The following is a 25220-nucleotide window of genomic DNA, read 5'->3' on the forward strand; positions in this document are numbered from 1 at the left end:
ACAAGGAAGGATATAGCAGAGAATCTGCCCTTTAAGTCTATAGTCCTGGTTCCAATCACTCTTACACTGTTTATGTCAGTGGAACTACTGATTTACACCAGTGCAAATTACATCAGCATCTGACCCTGCCTGTGGACACTTTCAGGTATCTTGTTACCTGCAGGCACAAGCTACTTAGGTGCCGATTTGAGGCTTCATAGACTTTGCAAGCTACAGGGGTGATGCAAACCAGACCTGGTTCTTTTTTTCTTTTATCTTTTTTCTGTTCTTTTCCCAGCATAACTTATAACGGCACAAAAGTTCTTGAACGGAGGCTAGCCAACTACTCACAAACTTTCAATGCAATGTTAAGGATGAACACTTCAATGGAAAGAAAAATCAGGAAGTGCTAAAACTCAGAACTTCTGAAAATAAGTCCCCAGAATATCTCAATTTGGGCACCCACCAGGGATATCAACTCAAGTACATGTGCATATTCTATATTTTCTCAGATACACTTTATGACACAAACCGTAATATATGGAACTCTATGTTTAACAAGAAGAATAGAAAAGAGTACATATTCACAACTTGTCATGGCTGACATACTGCTGCTTAATTCGGGCATTTCTGGGCCTTTGCTGATTTTTAATTGTGCATCCCTATTTGTATATTTAATTTACCAGCACTGTTTATATATACCTCATTATCGGTATAGCAACCAGAAAAAGGAAGAGTAGATTACAATGCAAAACAAGTTGTGCACACAGATATGCACTTCAATCTATTGTGCCAACAAAATTGATGCTGGTATCTGAGCATATGACGGTCTGTTCTCCGCTTGTGGGAAAAAGGGTTGGGGGAATGGGAAAAAAGGATCAACATTCAATAAACTAGTAGTGAGGTGAAGGATCTGAGTAACTTTGCCACACAAAAAAATAGAGAATACTTTCAATGAACTGGAGTCACAACATTATTTCTCCGGTAGAAAGTCCCTCTTATAGTTTTCCCACTAGTCCAATACAAGCTGGCCATACGAGAATATAACCCTTTTCCACTTATATCAAAATTGCTGAGGGTGTACACACACAGCTAGAAAAACATGGGCACTGTACCATTAATATTTTCATGATTTTCTTGTTGTGTGTGTAAATCCCTGAGCATCTGAGGAATGTTAGTCAGGCTCAGTGTTCATGAGGTCTTCACCTTACAGAATCCCACTGATAGTTACACTAAGATGATGGACACCAGTATAAACGAGAGATAGTCATCTATTTGGTTACACATGTTTGAGTAGTCTGTTAGCTGGTATGTCTCAGAAATTACATGTCATAAATTACTCTGAGTTGTACTGAGGAAAGAACAGAAACCAGTATCTTTTGCTCAGTGAATGTTTTCTTGATAGGGTTCACTTTTTTGCATATGTAATTAATGGAAGGGCTCAACTTGAGGCCCTGATCCTGTAAATGGATCCTAGTTGGCAAAAAAAAACCCTGTGAGGCTGTGATTATACAGGCACTAATTCCATTGCAGAATTGGGCCTAAACGAGGAAATATATACAATTATTTTTCCTCTTGTTTCTACCATCAGTCTTTTTCTTCTCCTCTTGTAGTTTGGCTATTAGTTCTGTGTGTTGTCTTGATTCACCTTATTTTTGCCCATAATCCTACCACTCCTTGTGCTCTACTGTTTGGCATCAAAGCATCTATCTTAATTCATGAATATCATGTTCAGACTTTGACACTGATTTTAGGCTTAACTGCATGGAGAAGTCCTAGAGACTCCCAGATCCTGCCCACTGTGACTTATAAGAATTGCTCTGCTTTTATGGGTTTTTCAGAGTTTTTTGCACCCACATGAGCACTCTACTTTCCCCTTAGTTATTATTATTATTATTATTTACTTAAAATTTATGTTTAGGTAAATGATGGTGTCTTCTCCAAAGAGCTTACAATCTAAAACAGCACTTGCAGACAGGACCCCACAGTTCAGCAAGGTACTTAATCATGTAGGGGAGGAGGGGGAGGTTACTCACATGCTTAGAGCCAGGCTTGTGCTTAAGTATCTTGCTGAATCAGGGCCTTAAAGAGCTGGTTTTTCAACAAACACAAAGGTATCCCTGTGTTATGAGCTTGCAAAGTAAAACAAAATCAAAACACTTCTTTGGCAGTTATCCAAAAAGACAGCATTCTGTTAATGCTTGGAACTCTATATTCCTGAGAAGAGCCTGAGAAATTAAAATAGTTGAACATAATTTCAGGTTGCCTTAAAACAGCTTATCGTGCACTCCACCATGGATGCTGGATTTTGCATGACATTTTATTTTATTAATAAGGCTGACCTACTATAGCAACCCTGTCCGGCATGGAGTACACAGTATGGCACGTTTCCACTCAAATGCAGACTAGTTTTCTCCTAACGTTTGTAAGCTGAGACTTCGTCATGTTTTGTCTTTTTAGAAGCAAGTATGTTAAAGTGCACAAACCTATTTCCACAAATCTGATTCTCTGTTTTATTAAGTGTTTCATTTGCAGAAAGAAAATGTTTCCCTTAATTGTCTTTCTTTCTTCCAGTTGTAACATTTAACAGAAAGCCAACAATTTAGACAATGTGATAAAGAAATACGTACTCCTGCTTCCCGTGCTATAGCCCATGCCTCACTCTGGCCTTATAGGTAGGGAGGAAACATCTTTATAGGCATGACGCAAAGCCCATTGAAGTCAATGCAAAGATTCCCATTGCCCCCAGTAAGCTTTGGCTCAGACCCTGCAGTACCATGTTCCAACTTTCTTTTGAGCAACAGTAAATTCTCTGTATGGAAAGCCTAAAACAATCTACATGCGAACAATGTTTGAAGAGAAATTAAAGGTCACATTTTTAAACGGTAGAAACTCAGGCTAAATGCAAAAAATACAGTACAAACCTGCATTCATGAACACAAGCAGGTATTTGTGCATTTGAGTGCATTTTCTTTTTGTTTGCACACCTCAGCCACTACATTAAACTAATCTTTAAACTATAAAGATTTGGCAATAACCCAGAAATTCAGAAGGTGTTTAAAAGTCCATCCGTAACTCCTTCATATCAAACTTGTTTTGTGTGGGTGAAGCTAATAGAACAGAATTTGGTGTGTGTGTGTGTGTGTGTGTGTGTGTGGCGGGGGGGGGCTTATATACATACCTATATGCTTTTATAGTGAATGTATTGCAAAGAACATTATCAAGTAGTTATCAGCAAATGGAGCTGCAATTACGTGTTCCACAATGACACACAGTCTGGAGCAGTGGCATCTGTCTTAAGAAGAAATACAGGTCACAACACCGGGGAATTCCTTTACTTAACAAACCTCAGGACTAGACTGGTTTACAAACTCTTTGTGGGTCCTGGTTCCTGTTGCGTACAGGAAATCAGGGATGCCATATGTGCACACAGCAGGGAAGCAGGAAATGCCATAGGTCTGTGCTGAGGGACAGTTGCACACCCTGTATCAGCTGCTGGAAATGCATGAGTGAACGCTGGCGTATACTTATGTGGCTACATAGCTTTGTGAGGGTTTTGTTCCACTGTGGGGTGGCTGAAGGTCATTAACTATTCTTTCCTGTGGCACCGCACACATTAAAGACAATTAACGCAGTGGAGATGCCGTGTATATCATTATAGGGTTGGGTTCGTGCTGTGTGGGATGGCAGCCGAGTTGTAATGCAGAGATTGTGCAGTGTTTTTGCCTTCAGTATTCACACTTGCTTACAAACCTCTGTTATTGTGAGCACACAATCTCTCTTACCTGCCTTAGGAAGATTTTCTTGGGGGTAATATGCAGCTATTCTTTTTTTTTAACTGTTCATTGTCACCGGAGCTAACTGCACTTTGTGATTGTTAACAGAACACTAATCTTTACCGGGTTGAAACTGGTTAAGGTTTCGGGGGGGCGGGAGGGGGTAGAAAGATGTTTATGCACAGGGTAGTGGCAGATGCTGTCATTGCCTGTATTATTACTAGAATTGTGTCTCAATTTTCTGCATGTGAATTAAGCCACATAGACATTCATCTACCCCTTATCTGTGTTTTACACTTCTGCTGTGTAGAAAACAGGTAGTGCTTTCTATAAGCACGTAACACTAGCCGCAATTTCCCCATCCCTCCCGTGTATCCTTGGGACTTCGGGTAGTTCTGAACCGGGATGCAGGGTTGGGTGGGGAATAGACAAAAAAGTGTTTGCCGTATCATGGTACTAGACAGTTATACACCATGTACTTTCATGTGCTATGAATTGTGGGACCCAATCCCAAACCTGAAAACATCTTCAGTTCATCATACTGGGGCCATGCACAAGTCAAGGAGTCTATAACATTGATTAAAAGTAGTAGATGGAGCATGTAATTGAAATGTTTTTAAAAAGAAAGTCCAACCATAAATCTTTTAAAAAATTAAGAGAATGCAACCGGGAACACCGGTCAGATGTTTTTGTCTGTGCACTGTCTTCTTGCCCTCCTCCTGCCATAAGGCAGAGGAGAGGGAGAAAAATGACTCATTGGGGGGTGTCTCGTGTGAGGAATCTGGGTGGTGGGGACTGGAGGTTCTGGGACACCTGCCAGCTCATCATTGCCCTCCTGCATGCTCAGGGGAGTCACCCTGCTTGGGGTTTTGGGTGGAGTGTGAGGTGATGGGAGTCCTGCAGGCTTCCTGTTCGCCTCCCAGTCACTTGGGGGAGGGGAGTCCTTGAAAAAGGATCCTCTGGCTCAGCAGCACTCTGGGTGGCACCTGGAGGAGGAGGAGGTGATGGTTCATGGACTGGTTCAGTGTCCTTGGTAGCAAGTGGACCCTGAACTCATTTGGCCACCAGCTCAATCAGCCTCTCCATTAAGGAACACTCCCATTCTCTGTGCTGTGCCTCCTGCTCCTTGAACCTGTTCAGGGGCAGTGCCAGTCTCTTCCCAGTGGGGGGGGCTGAGGATCCTGTTCCTCAGGTAAGTGTCAGCCCCACCCTACCCTGTCTCCCAGGCCCCGCCTCCTGGCCAGGTTGGAGGCCGGAAGCTGGAGCTAGGCAGTGTGGGGCGGCTGCTGCGCTGGCTGGTGTCATGGTGTGGGTGGTGCTCCCCCTCCTCCTCCTGCACCTGCTGGCTCCCCCAGGGCCTCAGGTCTGTGACTGCTCCTCAGCTCCACGCAGCCCTTTCGCTGTTTGCAGCTGGTAACAGCCTCCCGGGCAGGGGGACCCGGCTCTGGGGCCAGCAGAGCCCTCGGGAATCAGCGACCTTGGGGCCCAGGAGCCTGGGATACAGCAGGTCAGTCTGGGCTGCTGTGGGAGCCCGAGACATAGGCCAGGGCTTCTCTCAGGCCCTCAGGCCCACCCAGTTGGGCTTACTCCTGTCTGCTGCTGGTGGTGGTGCTGTCTTCAGAGCTGGGCACCCAGCTAGCATCCGCTGCTGTCTCTGCTCTGCCTTCAGAGGCTGGAGAATGGTGGCTGCTATGGGGGGGTGTGTGTAGGTATGTGTGTGTAGCCGTGGCCTCCCCCTGAGACTGACCGCGAGGGAGGGCCAGATGCCCCCTGGTGGGCGGAACCAGGAAGACCTAGGCTGCCATGCCAGAAGCAGAAGGGTGAGACAGAAACAGGAAGTATAAGAGGTGGGCCCTGCAGCTCAGTGGGGCAGGAGTCTCCGAGGGAGACGGACGCTTCCAGCCCACTGCTGGGGCCAGAACCTGCAGAAGACTTGTGCTGTCCTGAGAACACATCCCAGGTACCAGGACTGCCAGACACGGCCGACGCCGAGGAGCTGCTTGGATTGCCACTGGCAGTGTACCTCAGGGAGACGGCGGGCGACCCCGGGGTTCAGGTACAGCCTGAGGGGAGGAGAGGAACTGGCTCAGGGGCAGCTGACTACTGTCTGACTATGTTGCTGGCTGACGCTAGGTAATGTGAACCTGTGTTTAGCAGTTGCATCTGGATCCCCGCTGTCCCAGTGGCAGTGCCACTGTTAGGGCCCTGGACTGGGACGCAGTGGAGTCAGGTGTCGTGCGTCCCCCTATCACCTCACTCCTGGGGTGGCAGGCTCCCCACCTTAGGCCAGGAGACCTGGCCGAGTGTACCATCCGATGAGGTAGGACCTGTTCCAGCTCTTTGTAGAAGGGGCATGGTACACTGAGCCCTCCCAGAGCAACTGTTGGAGTCGTTTGTCCTCCTGTACGGGAGCCTCAAGTGCTTGATGAGTTCCCAGCACTGAGCCGGAGTCCACTAAATGCCCACCTGCACCAGGCTCCGTTGAATTTCCCAGTACAGGTACAGGTGTATGTTCCTGCCGCTTTGGGTGAAGTAGTGGGGGATGGTGTGCTCCGACTACACATTGATCAGGACCCAGGAGTGGTCAGCAGGCCAGGTGGCTGCTCTCGGAGCAGGATCCATGTTCATCTGTATTGAGCTGCAAAGAATATAGCAGAAAGCTATTCCGATATAGTCAGCACAGCTCATTATTACTGGTCAAAGTGTGGGGGTGGGAGATAGGGACCTTTCTAGATTGGGTAATGGTCAGAAAGAAAAGGGTTCAGTGCATTGTGAGAATGGGGATGGAGGCCTATTGAAACCTGTGACCTGGCCCCTTTCCTCTGTCCATGTACACTGGCATGGGTACAGAGCTGTGCCACAGCCCGAGGTATGTACTTACACACACCCCTTAGGCGTATTAGCCCTCTCTTGCCTTCAGACACATGCTTCTGGGGTACAGATGTAGACAATAGGGGGTATGGCACAACCACGTGCACGGCCACGTGTACAGTCACTAGTGTTGACATAATTTAAGGGAGATTTAACGCTTTAGCCAGCAACAGAATAATCTCCACACTTAGAGAGAGAGAGAGAGAATATTCATAAAAATTAACACAGATAATTCCCACTTCTTCACAAGGACCCAATCCATATTTGAACCAACTGGATAATTTTACCTTTGCAAGGACTGCAGGATTGGGTATTTGGGGAAAGTAGGAAAATTCACAGGTCTAAATTCTGACATCAGTTCCCTAGATATTAATACCATTGTGTTCAGTTGAGCTACTCTGGATTTACACCAGTGTAGATGAGATCAGAATCCGCTCCACTCTCATTACGTCCTCACACATGACCCAGAAATACAAACCCATTGTTGCTTTCCTACTTCATTCTTTTCACGAGCTGAGTTTCCTTTTTCTGCGTGCTGCTATGCAAGTTCCAGGTAATCCGTGCTGCATCTTTCCCCCTTGAAGGACATGAAATTCACTTCAGGATATATATTTACCAATCCAAATATTTCTCACCTGCTTCCTCTCACTTACACTGAACAAAGACAAGTTCACTTCCATGAACAGATACATACCTTGAAGGGTTTGAAGAAAAAGTAAGTTTCATGTGCTTTCCTTGTGCCTTAGGGGACCTTGCTGTGGTGCTCTCTCTTTTTTATTAATTTGAAAAAAAAGGAGGATGTTGGGGGTAGAGGGAAGGAAAGAAAAAGAAATGCGAATGGGGAAAGGGAGTCTGGTGTTCCTGGGAAATGTGATCTGATTTATTTTGAAAAATCAGAGGTATTTCTGTCTTAACTCTTAAAGTGCACTTACTTTTAGCTTGCCTCTTAAAAACCGCACACTGTAATAGTAATGTCTTTTCCATGTCCTTCCGTAAGCTCGGCTATCTTATAAAATTTGAGATTTTTATTATGAAAAAAGGGAGTAAGAAACCAAGCAAAGAACATAAGGTTTTTAGCTTTGAACTTGTTGCTCAATGGCATGGGTGTCTGTGTGATTTCACTGAATGCCGCACAGGCGATGGCAGGTCTGAAAGTGTTGATTAAATTCAGAAGGAAGCAATCCAAAGGTCCTCATGCTGGGAGTGGTGCTAAAGGCAGCATATAGTTTGTGAAGAAAACCATCAAGTCTTTTGGAACAATTCCTTGGAAGGGTTTACAGGCTCCAAGTGCTGGACCTTAGGAATAAGTGCAGCACCATGTTGCTGATTCTATTGTTAGAGAAGAGAAATGGGAAGAAAATTAAGTGGGAGATGAATTTGTACATTTACAAGTTCAGTATTATCTATGTTTTTATTTTAATCAGCAGGAAGATTGCCCAGCTGTGGGCTGGATGGTTTAGGTAACTGATAATGTGATATAAACCATTTCAGCTCTGGTCCAGGTTGGCAGCTATTACATCATTGATAATGCGTGGTGTATTGTTCATCTCTGTTCACTTCTTATAGATAGGTGTCCAGAACATCAAAAATAGCATCACTACTGCCCATCTTGTTGGCAAAGAGGACAAATGGGCATCAAGACAGAATGAGGTGGTAATAAAATGCAAAGAGCAAAGGTGTTTGAATGCAGCCATTTAACACTGAAAATGATACAGTTAAAATGACCATGTGAAGAATTTGCTTGTGTGTGAAGTCCCTAATTGTTAGATTGAGAGACAATTGCTCCATCTTGACATTGGTGAAGATCCATTAAAACAGGAACCCAAGCATATAGGCTGGTGGTATTTGTATTGTCTATTTTAAATGTTTGTAAGGAAGACAACTAGTTTTAATAGATGTAGGCAAATTCACTGTAATGTGAACTTGTGTTTAGCAGTTTTGTGATTGAGAGATTAAAAAACCCCAAATCTATTCTTCCTTCGATATATCTGAGTAACTCCCAGGAACGCAAATGGCAAACAGCAGAGTATGCTTGTGGGGGGGTACCTGGCAGCTGGTAGGTCCATGTTGCTTAGCAGGCTGCAGGGGTATCCTGTAGAAGTTTTGTCATTGCAGAAGGGATTGGTGCATCTCTCACTGGAGGTGTACCAGAGAGGATTTGAGCAACTAGTGAGTGAGCAGTCAGCACGGAGTAGGTGTTCTTGTAGGGCTTGAGGTCTCCAAGTTCATCTTTAGAGGTAAGTGGTGGTCATAGCAGGGAAGCAGATGATGGTGCTTTGGGGGAGCCTTTGGTGCATGTTGTCAGGGAATGCAGTGGAAGATGTGCTCTCAAAAGAGCAGGACCCATACAGGTCAATGGAAAGAGATCAGGCTCTCAGCACATGTCTAAAGCCAACCCTGGATGTTATACACACAGGCTATCAATGGGGAACTGGACTCCATTGTCTCTGATTTGCACCAAAGAATGAGCCAGGAGCACCAGAACAACAATTTTTTTGTGTGCGTTTCCAGTTTTACAATAATTGTCATGTTTGTTCCTTCTGCTTTCAGTAGTAATAGTCAAAGTAACACGCTGCACCTCTTTGCAACATTCCACTGAAGGATTTCAAAGTGGTTTAAAACTTCAAGACCTACATTTAAAAAAAAACAACCATCCAATGGTTTTTGGGTTCCTAACTTTCTTGGGTGCTCAGTATGAGATACCCAAGGCCTGGCTTTTCAAAAGTGCTGAGAATCTGTAACTCCCATGGCCTTAATCCACAATTCAAATTGCACAGCACCTTTGAAAAATTAGGCCTTGCATAGCTCAGGTTGGACACTCAAACCCCAAATCTGGAGACACTTTTAAATATACCACAGAAATATCAAGCAGGTAGGAATCTCAAGAGGTTATCTAGATCAGCCCTCTGTGCTATGGCAGAACCAAGTATACCTAGACAATCCCTGGCAGGTGTTTGTGCAACCTGTTCTTAAAAACCTCCGCTGATGGGGATTCCACAACCTCCCTTGGAAGCTTATTCCAGAGCTTTATTACCCTTATAGTTAGAAAATTTCCTGATACCTAATCTAAATCTCACCCATTGCAGATTAAACCAATTACTTCTTGCCCTATCTTCAGTGGACATGGAGAACAGCTGATCACCATCCTCTTTATAGCAGCCTTTAACGTATTTGAAGACAGTTATTAGGTCCCACTCCGTCTTTCTCAAGACTGAACATGCCCAGTTTTTTTAATCTTTCCTCATATATCACTTTCTTTAAACCTTTTATAAATTTTATTCCTCTCCTTTGGACTCGCTCCAATTTTCCCATATCTTTCTTAAAGTTTGGCGCCCAGAATTGAGCTGAGGTCTCACCAGTGCCAAGTAGACTGGGGACAATTAACTCCTGTGTTTTACATATGACACTCCTTTTAATATATCCCTGAATGATATTAGCTTTTTTTGCAACTGTATCACATTGCTGACTCAAATTCAGTTTGTGATCTACAACTCCCGATCTGTTTCAGCAGTACTACCACCTAGCCAGTTATTCCCCATTTTGTATCTGTGCATTTGATTTTTGGCTCCTTAATGTAGTACTTTGCATTTGTCTTGAAGGAATTTCACCTTGTTCATTTCAGATAATTCTCCAATTTGTCAAGGTCATTTTAAATTCTAATCCTGTCCTCCATAGTGCTAGCAACCCTTCCCAGCTTGGTGTCATCCACAAATTTTATAAGCATACTCTCCACTCCATCATCCAAGTCATTAATGAAAATATTGAATAGTACCAGACCCTCAGTGTCTTGTTCAAGAGCACATATCAAGTCAGTGGCCAAGATGAGAAGACACCCCAGGTCCCTTGACTGAGAGTCTTATATTTTAACCTCTATACCATGCTGTCATAAACATCCAGCTAAGGGTAGCATAAAATCCCTCCTTTACCTGTAAAGGGTTAAGAAGCTCAGATAACCTGGTTGGCACCTGACCAAAAGGACCAATAAGGGGAGAAGATACTTTCAAATCTGTGGGGGAAGGTTTTTGTTTTGTGCTTCTTTGTGTTCTCTTCAAGACAGTGAGGAACCAGGGCAGGGAAAATACATCTCCGAAAGCCATACCTGAACTAAGCATCTAAGATGACAAATTGTAAGTAAGAGGAAGGAAATGTGTTAGATTATCTTTTGTTTTAGCTTGTGAATTTTCCGTAGGCTAAGAGGGAGGTTTTTTCCTGGGTTTTTTTTGGAACATTAAGATTTTGCCTAGAGGGGAATCCTCTGTGTTTTGAATCTGATTACCCTGTAAAATTACCTTCCATCCTGATTTTACAGTGGTGCTTCTTTTACTTTTTCTTTATAATAAAGTTCTGCTTTTAAGAACCTGATTGTTTTTTAGTGTCCTAAAAACCCAAGGGGCTGGTCTGTGCTCACCTTGTTAACCTATTTGGTTGGTATGTTATTCTCAAGCCTCCCCAGAAAAGGGGGTGAAGGGGCTTGGGGGGATATTTTGGGGAACAGGAACTCCAAGAGGTTCTTTTCCTTGAATCTTTGTCTAACTCACTTGGTGGTGGCAGCAATACCGTCCAAGGACAAGGAAGAATTTGTGCCTTGGGGAAGTTTTTAACCTAAGCTGGGAGAAATAAGCTTAGGGAGTCTTTCATGCGGGTCCCCACATCTGTACCCTAGAGTTCAGAGTGGGGAGGGAACCTTGACACATGCTTTCTCCATATTAATGGGTAACTCTAATTATAATTACCAAAACCCTATATTTATCAAACCCAGTATTTCATCAGACAGAATTGGGATCTGATTGACATAGGTGGGGGGAAGTTTTTAGAAATACCAATATTTGGTAATTATTGCTACAATTCATTAGAATTTGAAAATAGATAATGAAACAAATTGAAATTCATTTTTTGTTAAAATATGAAAAAATATTTATTTTTCACTTTAATTTGGGCCACTTGATCAAGATCCTCATTATTCCATGGGAAAAGGTGATATTAAAACTAGAAAGAACTTATTTGAGTGAAGACTTACTGAACAGAATTTACCTGAATTGATGACCTTTCACGTGTAATTCCTAGATTCTCTTCTACTGACTTCAGGAAGAGAAGGATTGGGCTCATTAATGTGCTTGTTCCATTTGTATAGTTTCTCCCGTAAGTCTTTTTTAAATAGATGCAGAGCCATTTGCAGCAAGTGGTCAGTGAGATTGTTTCTGAGGTTGTTTCCACAGCACTGCAGGGCTTCCAACCCTCATCTCCTGGGTTCAGTGTAGAAGAACATTGTGGTTCTGGGCAGCCCAGTACACTTTGGAAGCCCTGCAGTGCTGTGGAAACAACCTCAGAAACAATCTCACTGACCACTTGCTGCAAATGGCTCTGCCAGAGCTTGCACCTTTAAAACCTTCTCCCCTTACATTCCAAGAGGGTGAGTCTATGCTGCAAAGCTGACCAACATCACCTTTTTGCAGCAGTTTCTGACCTTGTTTCTCCTCTCCCCACCCCTGCCATAAAGCACTACTGCCTTCCTCCGGATAGCCTGGACAATGGCCCCCCCTTCTTACAGTGCAGGGTGGTCATTATCCACCACACCCGCCAAATCTTTTTCTGCGTCACCGCTTCCCAGGATATATTCCCCCAATCTTTGTTTTGAGATGTATATATTTACATTTAGCCACGTTAAACTGTGTATTGGTTGCTTGTACGCCCAGTTTACCAGGTGACCAGGTTTCACTGTATCAGTGACCTGTCCTCTTCATTATTTACCACTCTCCCAATTTTGATGTCATCTGCAAATTTTATCTGTGAAGATTTTGTTTTCTTCCAGGTCATTGATAAAAATGTTAAATACTGTAGGGCCAAGAACTGACCCCCTGTAGAACCCCACTGGAAACACACCCATTTGATGATGATTCCCCATTTACAATTACACATTGAGACCTACCCTATAGCCAGTTTTTAATCCATTTCGTGTGTACCATTTTAATTTTATATAGTAGTTTTTTAATCAAAATGTCATGCAGTATCAAGTCAAATGCCTTACAGAAGACTAAGTATATGAAGTCAAAAAGTATATTACATGCCTGAGCTGGCCATGCCCTACCCCCTCGTCCTCCAGCCAATGGCACACAGTTCTTGGGCTGTGCTGGCTCCACTCAGGATGTGTTAAGTGCACCTCCTTAGTCGACGTCACCAGAGTGAATTTCTGAGTGGGAGGATCGAGGCAGTGGCAGCACACAAGCTACAACATTACTTTTCTCTTTGCCAGCATGGATGAGTCTAGTCCTATATACTCAAAAATTCATGCCCTATGTTTCAAATAGCACCTTAGTTTAACTGAATACAATTATAAAGATCAAATTCAGTGTTTTATGTTGTTACAGCTTATCATTACTCTCAACTTGGGAAATGTAAACAGACTAGTTAGTTTCTAGTCCATTTCTCTTTCAGTTTCTCCTGAACTAGCTGTAGGAACCTGGATGGGGAGTACAGGTTTCTAGAGGGAAGAGTTGGAGAAGGCTTGAGGAAGTCAATCTATGTGTCAATAGCTAGGAATGCTGAGCTGGTTTTGGAGCAGTACAATAAATAATTGCTTTAATAGATACAGTTTAGTATGACAAGAATAGTTGTATCCAGTTATTACCTAGTGCACGGTACATAAAACACTAACTAAATGCAGCGGTGCTTGGGCAGCAAACATTAACACTAATAATTAGGTTATATCATGGCTGGCCCAGCAGTGGGAAAGAAAAGGGTTCAGTGCATTGTAGGAATGGGGGAGGAGGACTATTGAAACTCGGGACCTGGTACACAGCCCTTTTTCCTGTCCACACTTCAGACTGGCATGGTAATAGAACCGTGCCATAGCCCAAGCAGTGCTTAATTTTGCCAGGGTTTGCCAGGGCTGAGCCCGGGCATCTCTCAGCTTGACAGTTCATAGCCCTGGCACCTCTGGGCTTAGCAGTTCATAGCCCCAGTACATCTGGGCTTACCGCATCAGTTGTGCAAGTAAAAAAAATTGCTTGAGCTCCGGCACCTAATTGCTTGAGCCCCGGCACCTTTTTCATTACAAATTAAGCACAGAGCCCAAGGCACATACCTTCTCTCCTTACTTACATCCCAGCTCATGCCACATTCCAAGAGGCCACCCACACGTCCAGTCCTTGAGTTCCATACAGAAGTGTTCTGTCTGCATGTAAATAATTGGTTAATAGACAAAGCACTAAAGTACATGGAGCGGGGTTCCTGTTCATTATTTTTATGTGGAGTTTTTCAAACATTCCGCAGAGGGCTGGGGAGAAGATGGATGAGGACAGGGCTATGACCCAAGGCCAGTGTGAAGTGAGGGATCTGAACACTGCAACATTTTGGAAAATGCTGCGGCCCCTGTTCCAGGTAATGTGACTAACTCAACCAGGATGCCTCTAGGGTGCCTGCTGTTGTATCTCACTCACAATACAGCTCACTTCAGTGTGAGTGGTTTGCACTGGAATTTTAAAAAATGGAAAATTTTCTATTGTTTGGCTTGGAAAAGCTTTATAAGGATGGTTGTGTGGTTCCAGCACTGAACTGGGACTTGTGAGATCAAGATTAAATTCCGATGACCTTGGGCAAGTCACTTAATCTCTCTGTGTCTCAGTTCCACGCCTGTAAAATGGGGATAATAATACCTCTTTTCTCCCACCTTTGGTCTGTTTGTTGATTTATACTGTGGGACCTCCAGGGCAGGCACTTAGCTGCTGCTTCTTTCCCTTATCCCATCATCTGGGGTTGGGTTGTCAGGTAAGCATCCTCGTCTGTCTGAGATGGCACTAGATGCACCTATTTACCACCTTCTTTGATGCAATCAATCCATCACTTCATTCTACCTTGGTGTCTCTTTCCTACCCCCTTCTTCATTAGGGCTTCTTGTTTCATCTTCTGTATGTGTCTAAGCCAGCAAAGTTGAGCTTCCCGGTAATCATTGGCAAATGGTGTTACAATATCCTCCTCCTTCCCTGTGGGTCTCATTTTTGAAGTGCTATAGATCTCTTTGCCAGCCAGCTGTGAGTAGTTTACAAGCCTGGAGTTCAGGTAATTTAGGACATTCTCTTTGGCCTTCTTCACTGCTGTGTGGCCGCTCGCTTTGCTTCTTTGTATGCGCTTTTATTTACACTCAGTGGGTTCATTTATTCTCCTTTACACACCAGTTTTTGTCCTGCTTGCACAAACTTCTCTGCTGCAATTGCCCATAACTTCCTGTACTTTAATCTTGTTTCTTTTGAGCTTAGTTCCCCCCTTGTCCAACTCTCTACCACAATCTTTGCCACAAGAGGTTTGTGCTGCAGCACTACCATCTTGCTAAATATCACTTTTCAGTCCATAACTCAACTCCATTGAGATTTCCTCACCATCATCATATCAATCTAGCTTTTGTATCCACCACAGATGCATGTGGCCACATGACTCATCCTCTTTTTGAACCATGTGTTACCTATCATCCATGGATTAGCAATACATGTCTAGTAACACTTTCCCTTCCTTATTCATTGTGCCTAGGCACTTATCACTTAGGGTATGTCTACACTGTATAGTAAACATGGGTCTCTGGGACTTGTGCTTGAGCATTACACAGCATTGTAAACCTGAATTTACAGTTGCTGGACCCCATGGAGTCTCACAACCATGCTAACATGTCCATATTGCATTATGCAGTCCTTCTGACTCAGATCTGTGGCTTGAGATGCATCTACACTGCAAAATGATAGGGCTTAGACCTAAGTCACAGTGGGACTTGAACTTGGACCCAGGTGGGTCCAAAGACCTGAGTCTGTATTGCTTGCAGACCCCAGTCAGAAAAAATTGTGTGTGAACAGCTGTGAAGATTGGGCTCAAATCTGAGTCTGATCCAGGGTGACAATGCAGTGTAGACATGCCCTAACTAGGAATTTGTACAGGGCCTACCATAATGGGGCCTCGATCTTTGCTGGGGACAACCGGAGTTACTGTAATACTAGTGCTATTCCTAATTTTTTTTAAAATGGCAAATCTATACTGTCTGCACCAATTGAGCTCCAAAAACTTAAAGTATTACAGAGAATATGGCTGAGTAGGGTCTTTTTTTTTCTTTCTTTTAATATCTGGCACAAGTCAGTAGTATCTGATGGCTTTGCAGCAGCCTGTGAAAATTGTTGGTAGTCAAAGTCCAGTTGCTAGTGAACAGCTGTTCAGCTCAGAAAAACTACAATTACAATTGCCATTAAATGGACTCCCTTATTGGTAGTTTTATCACAGAGGCAAGGATTGAATGGACACAGATACTGAAATACCCCCATGCATACTTGAAGAACAAGTGCATTTGACCTCTTGCTAACACACTGTTGTTATGGAAAGGCATTGAAACCAGTGTACATTCTAGAGATTAACACAACAGAGAGACCCCTTATTTTGAGGAATACAGTTGTGCATTCTAGCCATGTACTGCCAGAGGACCTTCATTTGCCATAAAATATTGTATGTCCTTGATCCAGCAGCTGACAGAAATTTTCTGCCTGGAACTAAAGCTGGCAAAAGGAAGGACTCTGGTATGAATCTGCAATTCTTCAGAACGATATATGAGAGCCTGAGGTTAGGAGTTTTTTTTAAACGATCCTGTAATACACTGTAACGTCTGGGAAATAAAAATATGAAAAGTTTCTTAATAGATAAATCTATAGAACTATTTGTTGTTGGTATGCTAAATTCTTTGGGCCAAATTCTGAAGAAGGTCTGAATTGGGACTGAGTAAAAACTCTGTAAGGCTTCAGAATTTGATCCTTTGTGTTTATCCCTGTTAGAATAATTGTCTCCATCTTCTGGGAATGAGATTTGTTCTTCAGATCAAGGATTATACATTTCATTCTGATACTCTTTGAGTGACCATCTCAGTTCCCTTTGGATTTAGGTGAAGCTGTATCAGGGGGTATTTGAGTGGAGTCTATTCCTTCTGTGTCTTTTTTTTCACCACCTCTTTTTTGGTGGTGGGAGGCTGAAGGGGAAACTCAGTCGCATACAGTCTTTTTTTTAAAAAATCCTTAACGCTTCCCCTGGATGACTGACACAATCATACTGCACCCTAATACTCCATGTGGGAGGGGCCAAGATGTCAACCTGCCACGCTTACTTCTTTTTTGTTGATGTTGCTTGATTAATATTTTGTGTATGTGTTGACTATCCAAACAACTTTAAACAAAGGCCAGTTCCTTCTTCCTAAACTGGAAACTGTGAGAGGACACTTCAGGGATTTCTCATACTTTTCTGCCCATACACCTCAACCTTGATCCTGTGGGGACCACCCAGGGTGGGGGAATCACTGAAAGTTGGGAATCTCTGATGCAACAGCAGCTGCTTATTCCAAAGTATATGGCTATTCTGTGACATGGGCTAATCTCTCTTGGGATGCTGGAGAGATTCTCCTAACATGGATCAGAGAAAAACACAGTGAATTTTTCAGTTAGCCAGTCCTTATCCATTTATGTTGCCTTTGAAAGACTGTAAAAGCCTTTGTTTGAAGCTTTCTATTCAAATCATACTTGCACCCAACTGAATGATAAAGGCAGATGGATTGCAAACTCATTCCCCATGTCAGAGGGGAAAGAGGGGCCTTTCCTGTCTGATGATTTGTGATCAACACAATGGAAAAAAAACAACTCTGAATCAGTAAAGCATGCTAAGAATATTTAAGGAAATGTGTTGAGACTAGCGTTAAGATTTCAGATCATGGGAACTGGACAGATAAGTCTGAATGAGAATTGACATAAATAGCCTTAGAAATGTTTCTTCTTATCCCTTTTAAAGCTAAAAAATTCAGAACTCCTGCCATTTAAAACTAATTGCGTTACAGAATGCTAATTCTACGGATCATCCCAGGCAGAGGGTGAAGAATTAGAGAGGACTTCAAAAGGTGAAACCTCACTTATTTTTTAACCTGGCACAAAACTTTGTACGAACGTAGGGTTAGTTTATCTGTTTGTTTATATTTTAAACAAAGGCTTTGATTTTAATCTTACACCAGCATATGTGAAATCAGAATTAGGCCACAGGCTTCAGTTCGTTAAGTTAGCATCATCAGCAGTACAAATACCCCAATCTGTCTAAATACAGTGAACTCTGGGTAGTGGGCAAGAAAAGGATTCCCAGTCTACAGTATTCTGGGAACGTCATCTATATGCTGATTGTTGGCTTAAAGGCTCATCTTTGAGATGTCAACTAGCTCATCCCCCTTACGCTGAGGTAGGACCAAGTATACTTAGACTATCCCTGACAGGTGTTTGTCTAACCTGTTCTTAAAAATCTCCAGTGACAGGGATTCCACAGCCTCCCTTGGTAACTTATTCCAGTACTGAACTATTCTTACAATTAGACATTTTTTCCTAATTTCTAACTTAAGTCTCCCTGCAGCAGATTTATGCTGATTACTTCTTGTCCTACCTGCAGAGGACATGGAGAACATTCAATCACCATCCTCTTCATGACAGCCCTTAACATATTTGAAGACAGTTATCAGGTCCCCCCTTCAGTCTTGTCTCAAGACTAAATATGCCCAGTTTTGTAACCTTTTCTCATAGGTCAGGTTTTCTAAACCATTTATCATTCTGGTTGCTCTCCTCTGGACTCTTGCAAGTTTTTCCACATCTTCCTTAAAGTGTGGTGCTCCAAACTGGACATAATACTCAAGATGAGGCCTCACCAGTGCTGAGTGAAGTGGAACAATCACCTCCCACATCTTCTATGTGACACTCCTCTTTATACACCCCAGAATGACATTTTGCCGTTATTTTCTTTTTTCTTTTTTTATTTTTTTTTGCAACTGCATCTTATTGTTGGCTCATATTCAATGTGTGATACCTAATCTATTATAACCCCTGATCTGTTTCAGCGGTACTGCTGCCTAGCCACTTATTCCTCATTTGTGTTTTGAGCATTTGATTTTTCCTTCCTAAGTGCAGTACTATAAACTTGTCTTTATTGAGCTTCACCTTGTTGCATTCAGACCAATTCTCCGATTTGTCAAGGTCATTTGGAATTCTAATCCTGTCCTCCAAAGTCCTTCACATCAGAATGTGGAGTACAATTATTAAATGGTCACTAAACACTTCTGTACCCTCTCCCAGCTGCTCTTCATGACAAAGGCTGTCTCTCACTTTGGATGCAAATGACTTCCTGTCCTACAATGACTGGCTCCTATCTTATTAAAATGACTGTCAATAATTCACACTGGGAAGGCAGAATTGTGAAACACAGGAGGTAAAAAATGTTGTTCATCAGAAAGAGATGAATACCAAATATATTTTAAGATTTTGCCACTCCTCTTCCTCTTCTCCCTGCATACACAAGTCCCATATTTGGGCCTTGCAGGCTAAGATGTACCAGGTGATATGTACCCTTTGCACAGTTCAGTATACCATAGAAAGACTGGTTTGCAAGTGATAAAGCGACTTAGAGCAGAGAAATGTCAGTGACTTCACTGTGAGCAGGCTCTTGTGTGAGAAATTATTTTTTAGCATGGAAGGTAGACTTACATGTGCATATGGCCTCTTGTGCAAATAATCCAAGATATTTTATGTTTTGCATTGCATAGTATGAATAAGATCATGTCAATTAAAAAAAACCTTAAGAAAAGACTGTGGTCCAGACCCACAGATGGACTAGATCAGCATAGGTCCATTTGCATTCAACACAGGTGCACCAGTTTACACCAGCTGAGGATCTGGTCCTCTACTTCGTTGTGTCCCTTTCAAGGTCAACAACAACTAGATGCTTGGTGAACTCAAATGTTAATTAGTCACAGTGGTTTATGATCATATGATTTAAGCTGGTATTTATGAATGGTACGAAGCATAGTGTCCAATAGACACAAACCTCGTCTACACTAGGAAAATTACCAATTGCTGACATTGAGTGTTGGCAGTATTGCATCTGCACTGGAGATGGATGAGATTTAGCTGCACACGTAGGCAAGGACAAACTGTGTTGAGCACCACTTCAGAAACTGTGATTAAAACCAGGGATGCTGAGCGTGTTTGTTCTGAGCTATCCTGGCAGTGTTCAGAACAGGTACAGTGGAGACAGGGATAAAGAGAATGATCTGGGAGCAGAGCGAGAAAGCAAATCTTCTGAATCAGAAGGTGTAAAGTGGTAAACTGCTGGTGCATTTGGAGAGCAATTTTATAGTCAATAAGCTAGCTAACAGGAAGCCAGTGAAGGGATTACAGAGTGGGAATGATTTGCTGAGATAGATTAGTGGGCGTAAGTACCCTAACAGCAGCTCTCTGAACCATCTGCAGATGCCATTACATCCTACAAAGGAGTTAAGTGAGCAATAGATTACTAATGTTAACATGCTGAAGTGTAAAAACAAAACAGTGAGTTGGGGCTTTGCTGAACTTTTGAAGTTGATGCCAGTATCCCAGAGATATTAATAGGTTGTGACAATTTAAACAAAAAAACCTAGCAGAACTATATTGTACACACACACATTTGTAATGTATCAGTAATTGTTACTAACTGATTCTCCATGTTCTAGCTATCAGTCTGTCTTAAATATCTTATCTAGCTACCTGTCTTTCTACACTGTGCTCCTCACCAGAGAGTCCATCACAGTAGAATCTGTCACTAATTGTGTCAGAACATCTTTAGCCCTAGTACAGTAGTAGAAAGAATGCAACTGCTTCTCAGAGTTAATTCCAATACTGCACCTTAACTTGTGACCTTTGTGCCTGTATCTGGCAGCATCCAGGACACAGTGTGTACTATAACATCTACAGATATGTGATTTCAGAAATGCCTAAGCACTTGAAATGAGTTTACGAACATGTGTTGGCCTGATTGGATTTCTGTGTTTTAGTTTTTTCCCATACTAGCCTGCTGAATCTCAACTATGTCCTGGTGTTTCAGTCACATGAGCAGAATTCCTAGTGAACCTATACCTGTTTTGTGAGCAGTAGCTGTTATTGCTAAGTGCCAGCCAAGTGCTCTAGTCCTTGCTCTGAAGAGATGACAGCCTACAAGACATACACAGAAGTGCACTGGGAAAGCCAGAGGCGGGAGTAACTTGGCTGTTGTTGTTAATCACTACTTGTGGGCATTGTGAATAAATCTTTAGGAGGGACTTGAATGAGGAAAGAATTTGGCAGACTGGGTATGGGTAATTTTAAATTTGTATCTTTGCAAAAATATTTAGGATTGGCAACCCTAAAGAAGAGTGTAAAAATCTTTGGGGGCGGGGCGAGGGCCTATAACAGAGCCACATGATTGGGCAGCATGATGATAGATCAGGGGTGGGCAAACTATGGCCCGGGGGCCACATCTGGCCCTCCAAATGTTTTAATTTGGCCCTCTAGCTCCTGCTGGGGAGTGGGGTCCGGGGCTTGCCCCGCTCCAGCTGAGAGTGGGGTCGGGGGCTTGCCCCACTCCGCATGGCTCCCAGAAGCAGTGGCATGTCCTCCCTCCAGCTCCTACGTGTAGGGGCAACCAAGGAGCTCTGCACACTGCCCCTGCAGCTCCCATTGGCTGGGAACAGTGGCCCCTGGGAGCTGCAGGGGTGGCGCCTGCAGACAGGGCGGCGCACAGAGCCGCCTGGCCACGTCTTCGCGTAGAATCTGGAAGGGGGACATGCCTCTGCTTCTGGGAACTGCTTGAGGTAAGCACCATCTGGAGCCTACACCCCTGACTCCCTCCTGCACCCCAACCTGCTGCCTCAGCCCTGATCCCCCTCCCTCCCTCTGAACCCCTCGGTCCCAGCCCAGACCACCCTCCTGTACCCCAACCCCTCATCCCCAACCCCAGCCGGAGCCCTCACCCCCTCTGCCCCCGCACCCCAACCCCTAATTTTGTGAGCATTCATGGCCCGCCATACAATTTCCATACCCAGATGTGACCCTCAGGCCAAAAAGTTTGCCCACCACTGTGATAGATGAACTTCTGTGTTGAGAAATGCAGAGTAATATACATTGGACAAAATAATTTGAGCTAGTCATGTCCACTCCTGGGTTCTAAATCGACTGTAAGCTCTCAGGAGAAAGACCTAGGGTATGTCTACACAGCCTGCAGAAGCAAGCCTCCTAACCTGGATTGACAGGCTTGGGTTTGTGGGGCTTGCACTAGCACTCTAACAATAACTGAGTAGACAGAGCTTTAAACTTGTCTCAGGCTCCAGCTCATGCTCTGAAGCCTAGGGAAGGGGCTGTAACCTGAGTTGCAACTTCCAAACACAGTGTACACAGCTATTTTTGGAGTGCTAATGTGAGTCTGTTGACCCAGGTTGGGGGGCTTCTGCCACAGGCTGTGTAGATGTAGCCTTAGTGTCACTGTGAATAACTCCATGAAAGGCTCTGCTCAGCCCACAGTAGTGGTTAAAAAAGGCAAAGAAGCTGTTAGGATGTGTAAAGAATGGATAGAAAATAGTACTGAGAGTATTAGAATGCTGTTATCAATCTTCTCCCCCCCCCCCCACTTCCAACAAACAGAACAGAAATAGAAGGGGTTTAGAAATGGGCAACAAAAGTCCTTGGGAGACTTCCATATGAGGAGAGATTAGGACTGCTAAATTTAGGGAGGACACAAATAAGAAAAGATGTGCTATATATATATAATAATGAATGCTCTGAGAAAACCCATCTGCTTTTCTTAGCGACCTTTTTTCATAACACAAGAGCAGGGGACTGGACTAGATGGCCTCTCGAGGTCCCTTCCAGTTCTATGAACTAAACTAGACTAAACTAACAAGAGACCGTCTGATGAAACTGGAAGGCAATATATTATTATGACAAGAAAATACTTTTTTTGCACAACACATCATGACCCAGCGCAACCCATTGTCATACAGTGCCACTGAAGCCAAGAGCTAAGCAGCTTCCTCTGAAGCATTGGCTCTAGTAATTGTAGCAGAGAAGATACCAGCTTTGAATGAGCCATCAAACTGATCGAATGTGGCAAGTCCTATGTTCCTAATGCCACCAAAATCACTTGTGTGCACAAATGTCTCAAAATGGTAAACTGACGACTTCTTTGAGTGTATACTATAACACAATCAACCAGAATTCATCCCTATTGTCATGCCACTAGTTTCAATGGAGTTATAGGATGGCTGAATTTGGCTTCATGTGCATTTAAAAATGGATAAATATATATTCAGAGACATTTGATACCCTCATTACATTTTACCAACTCTTACTGAAAAAACTGTAAGGTTCTACCATTGAAGTATAATCGGGTTTTATAAAATTAATAATTAAGCATACCTCTGAAATGCATACCACAATATTCACTCAATTACTCTCGAGTTTTCAGGCCAGTTCTTGTTCGACTAACTTTAAATAGACTTCCACAATACATCCGAGTGGGCAGCAAGCTATAATCCTACAGTTTCTAAAAGAATGTAAATATGGGTTGTGGGTTCTGCTATCTCTGACTGGTGACAGTCTCTGAGAGGGGGGTCCTGCTCATACTGAAGTCAGTGACAATATTCAGTACTAACTGAAATGGATTCATTATCATACAACTTGGTGATCTGAGTGCAAATCAAGTTTACTCATATGGACCTTTTACTATAATTTTAGTGCGTGTGTGTGTGTGTGTGTGTTTATTTTAAAGGAGTTATATGAGCACATTGATACATGCTCAGTCTTGCTGATGTGTAACAGAAGCCGAGGGATTTATATCAGTAAGAGGCTTAAAAAATACAGTATCTGACTTGGGCATGTCTTAACAGTGGGAGGTGGCTGGACTGATTATATCAGTTACCTTTTTCATGCATGCCCGCTGCACTTGTAAGCAGGTACAACAAGACTTTAGCATTTTCAGAAAGCTGTCATATGATACATTGGATTACAGACAAACAAGATGAAATTTCTTTGCTATTTAGGAACTTGAAGGGCTTGACTCCCACTTACATTCCTATTCTGTGCATTCCTAGTTCCCAGATAATCAAGGTGAAAGACAGGAATTAAAATAGAGATGTAAATTCTCCTTAATTTACAAAAATATATTCCTTTCAATCTGTAAACCCACACAGTAGAGTTATCCTCCTAGATTCTCCCCTACATTAAAGACGATTTGCACCATGCCACTGGAATAAAGTTGTCCTGAAGCCTGTGTAGCCAGGCATGGGAGGAATCACCCCAGCAAAGGAGAATCCTCTAGTGGTTCAGAGTTCCCTGCCACCCCACCTGTGGCTAGCATATAAAGGAAAAGGAGGGACTAGCCAAGGGAAAGGGATCTCAGCTGGGGCGTCTCTGTGCTTTGGTGATCTCCAGCCATCCCTTGGAGCTGTTGATAGCTGGTGTAACTTACAGCATTCTATAGATTATAGGCTACTCTAAGTTATGCCAGAGGACCAACGCAGAGACAGCCTAGGATAGGAGATGCACAAAGCCCCTTGCTGTCACTATGCACTCCTCAGCTGCAACCAAGAATCAGGGCCAATGAATCTGTTCATAATCCTGTGCCTTGCATTGAATCCTGGCACACAATAAAACAGAACAAGTCAAGTCATGTCAGTTCTTTCCCCTCATCAATACCTACAGCAGACAGAGCTGTGTCCAAAATGTTAAGAGTGCTAACAGTGTTTTTAGTCCCTAAATAGGTTTAATTCCATGGTGCCCATCTCCTGCTTAGAGGCACAGATACTTTCTGATGCACTTAAACTCCCTGGCTTGTTTGAAGAGAGAAAACACCTTTCTCTGAAGTCAAACATCTTTTGTGCAAACATGCTCTGTAACCTACTTAATGTTTGTCTCCTCCTCCTCAGAAACCCGAGACACAATTGGAGACTAAAAACGGATTCCTCAAGTGTGTGTGTGATTTCTAAGATTAACACTAAGGCTGCTTATTAGCTCTGGTTGCATTTGGTGTGGATTTTGAGGTAACTGAGGGTGCTGGGGCTGCTTATTTCTGTGAATGGGCAGGTAAGCACAATAAGATTAATGCCACATAGGATTAAAACCTTTGTAACTACTGCCTCACAGGAATGCCTTTGCCCACAAAGAGCAACAGTGTTCCTGGCAGACTTGTAGGTAGGCTATGGTGCACAAGGAACCCTCCAAAAACAGCATTAAAATTAGTTTATTTTCCCAATATCTATACAATGTACCAATCACAATCTCTTCAGGCAAACTGACAAGAAAATTTAAACACCCAAAATAATATGCCCAATAATTATTCCCATTAAATGGGCGGTGTAGAGGCAGAAGCAAATATAAGTAATAAGGAGGAGCTTTACATTTTCATAAAAGATACATACGTGGTCTCTTGTTTATAGACTTGCTTACACAGCCTGCATTTGAAATAGAATAATTGCATAATTGACTGTGTCTCCCATGTAATTTAAACAAACAAACAAAAAAACCAATCCAACCCACCAGAATAACCAATAGCAACTAGGAGTAATGGGTTGATAAGGAGAAAGGGAAATTTTGATTAAATATCAGGAATAGATAGAGATGGTGCAAGGCTGGCAGACTGTCTATGAGATTGTGGGCTTTTCTGTTGTTAGTCTGGATTCTGTTGCCAAAACCAGGCATAAAATTCAGGATAAATACTTCTTCCTGACAGTTGGATCCTATTATTATTATGTAACCAGGGTATAAAGCAGAT

The sequence above is a fragment of the Natator depressus genome, chromosome 10, assembly GCF_965152275.1.
Source record: "Natator depressus isolate rNatDep1 chromosome 10, rNatDep2.hap1, whole genome shotgun sequence".
Lineage (NCBI taxonomy): Eukaryota > Metazoa > Chordata > Testudines > Cheloniidae > Natator > Natator depressus.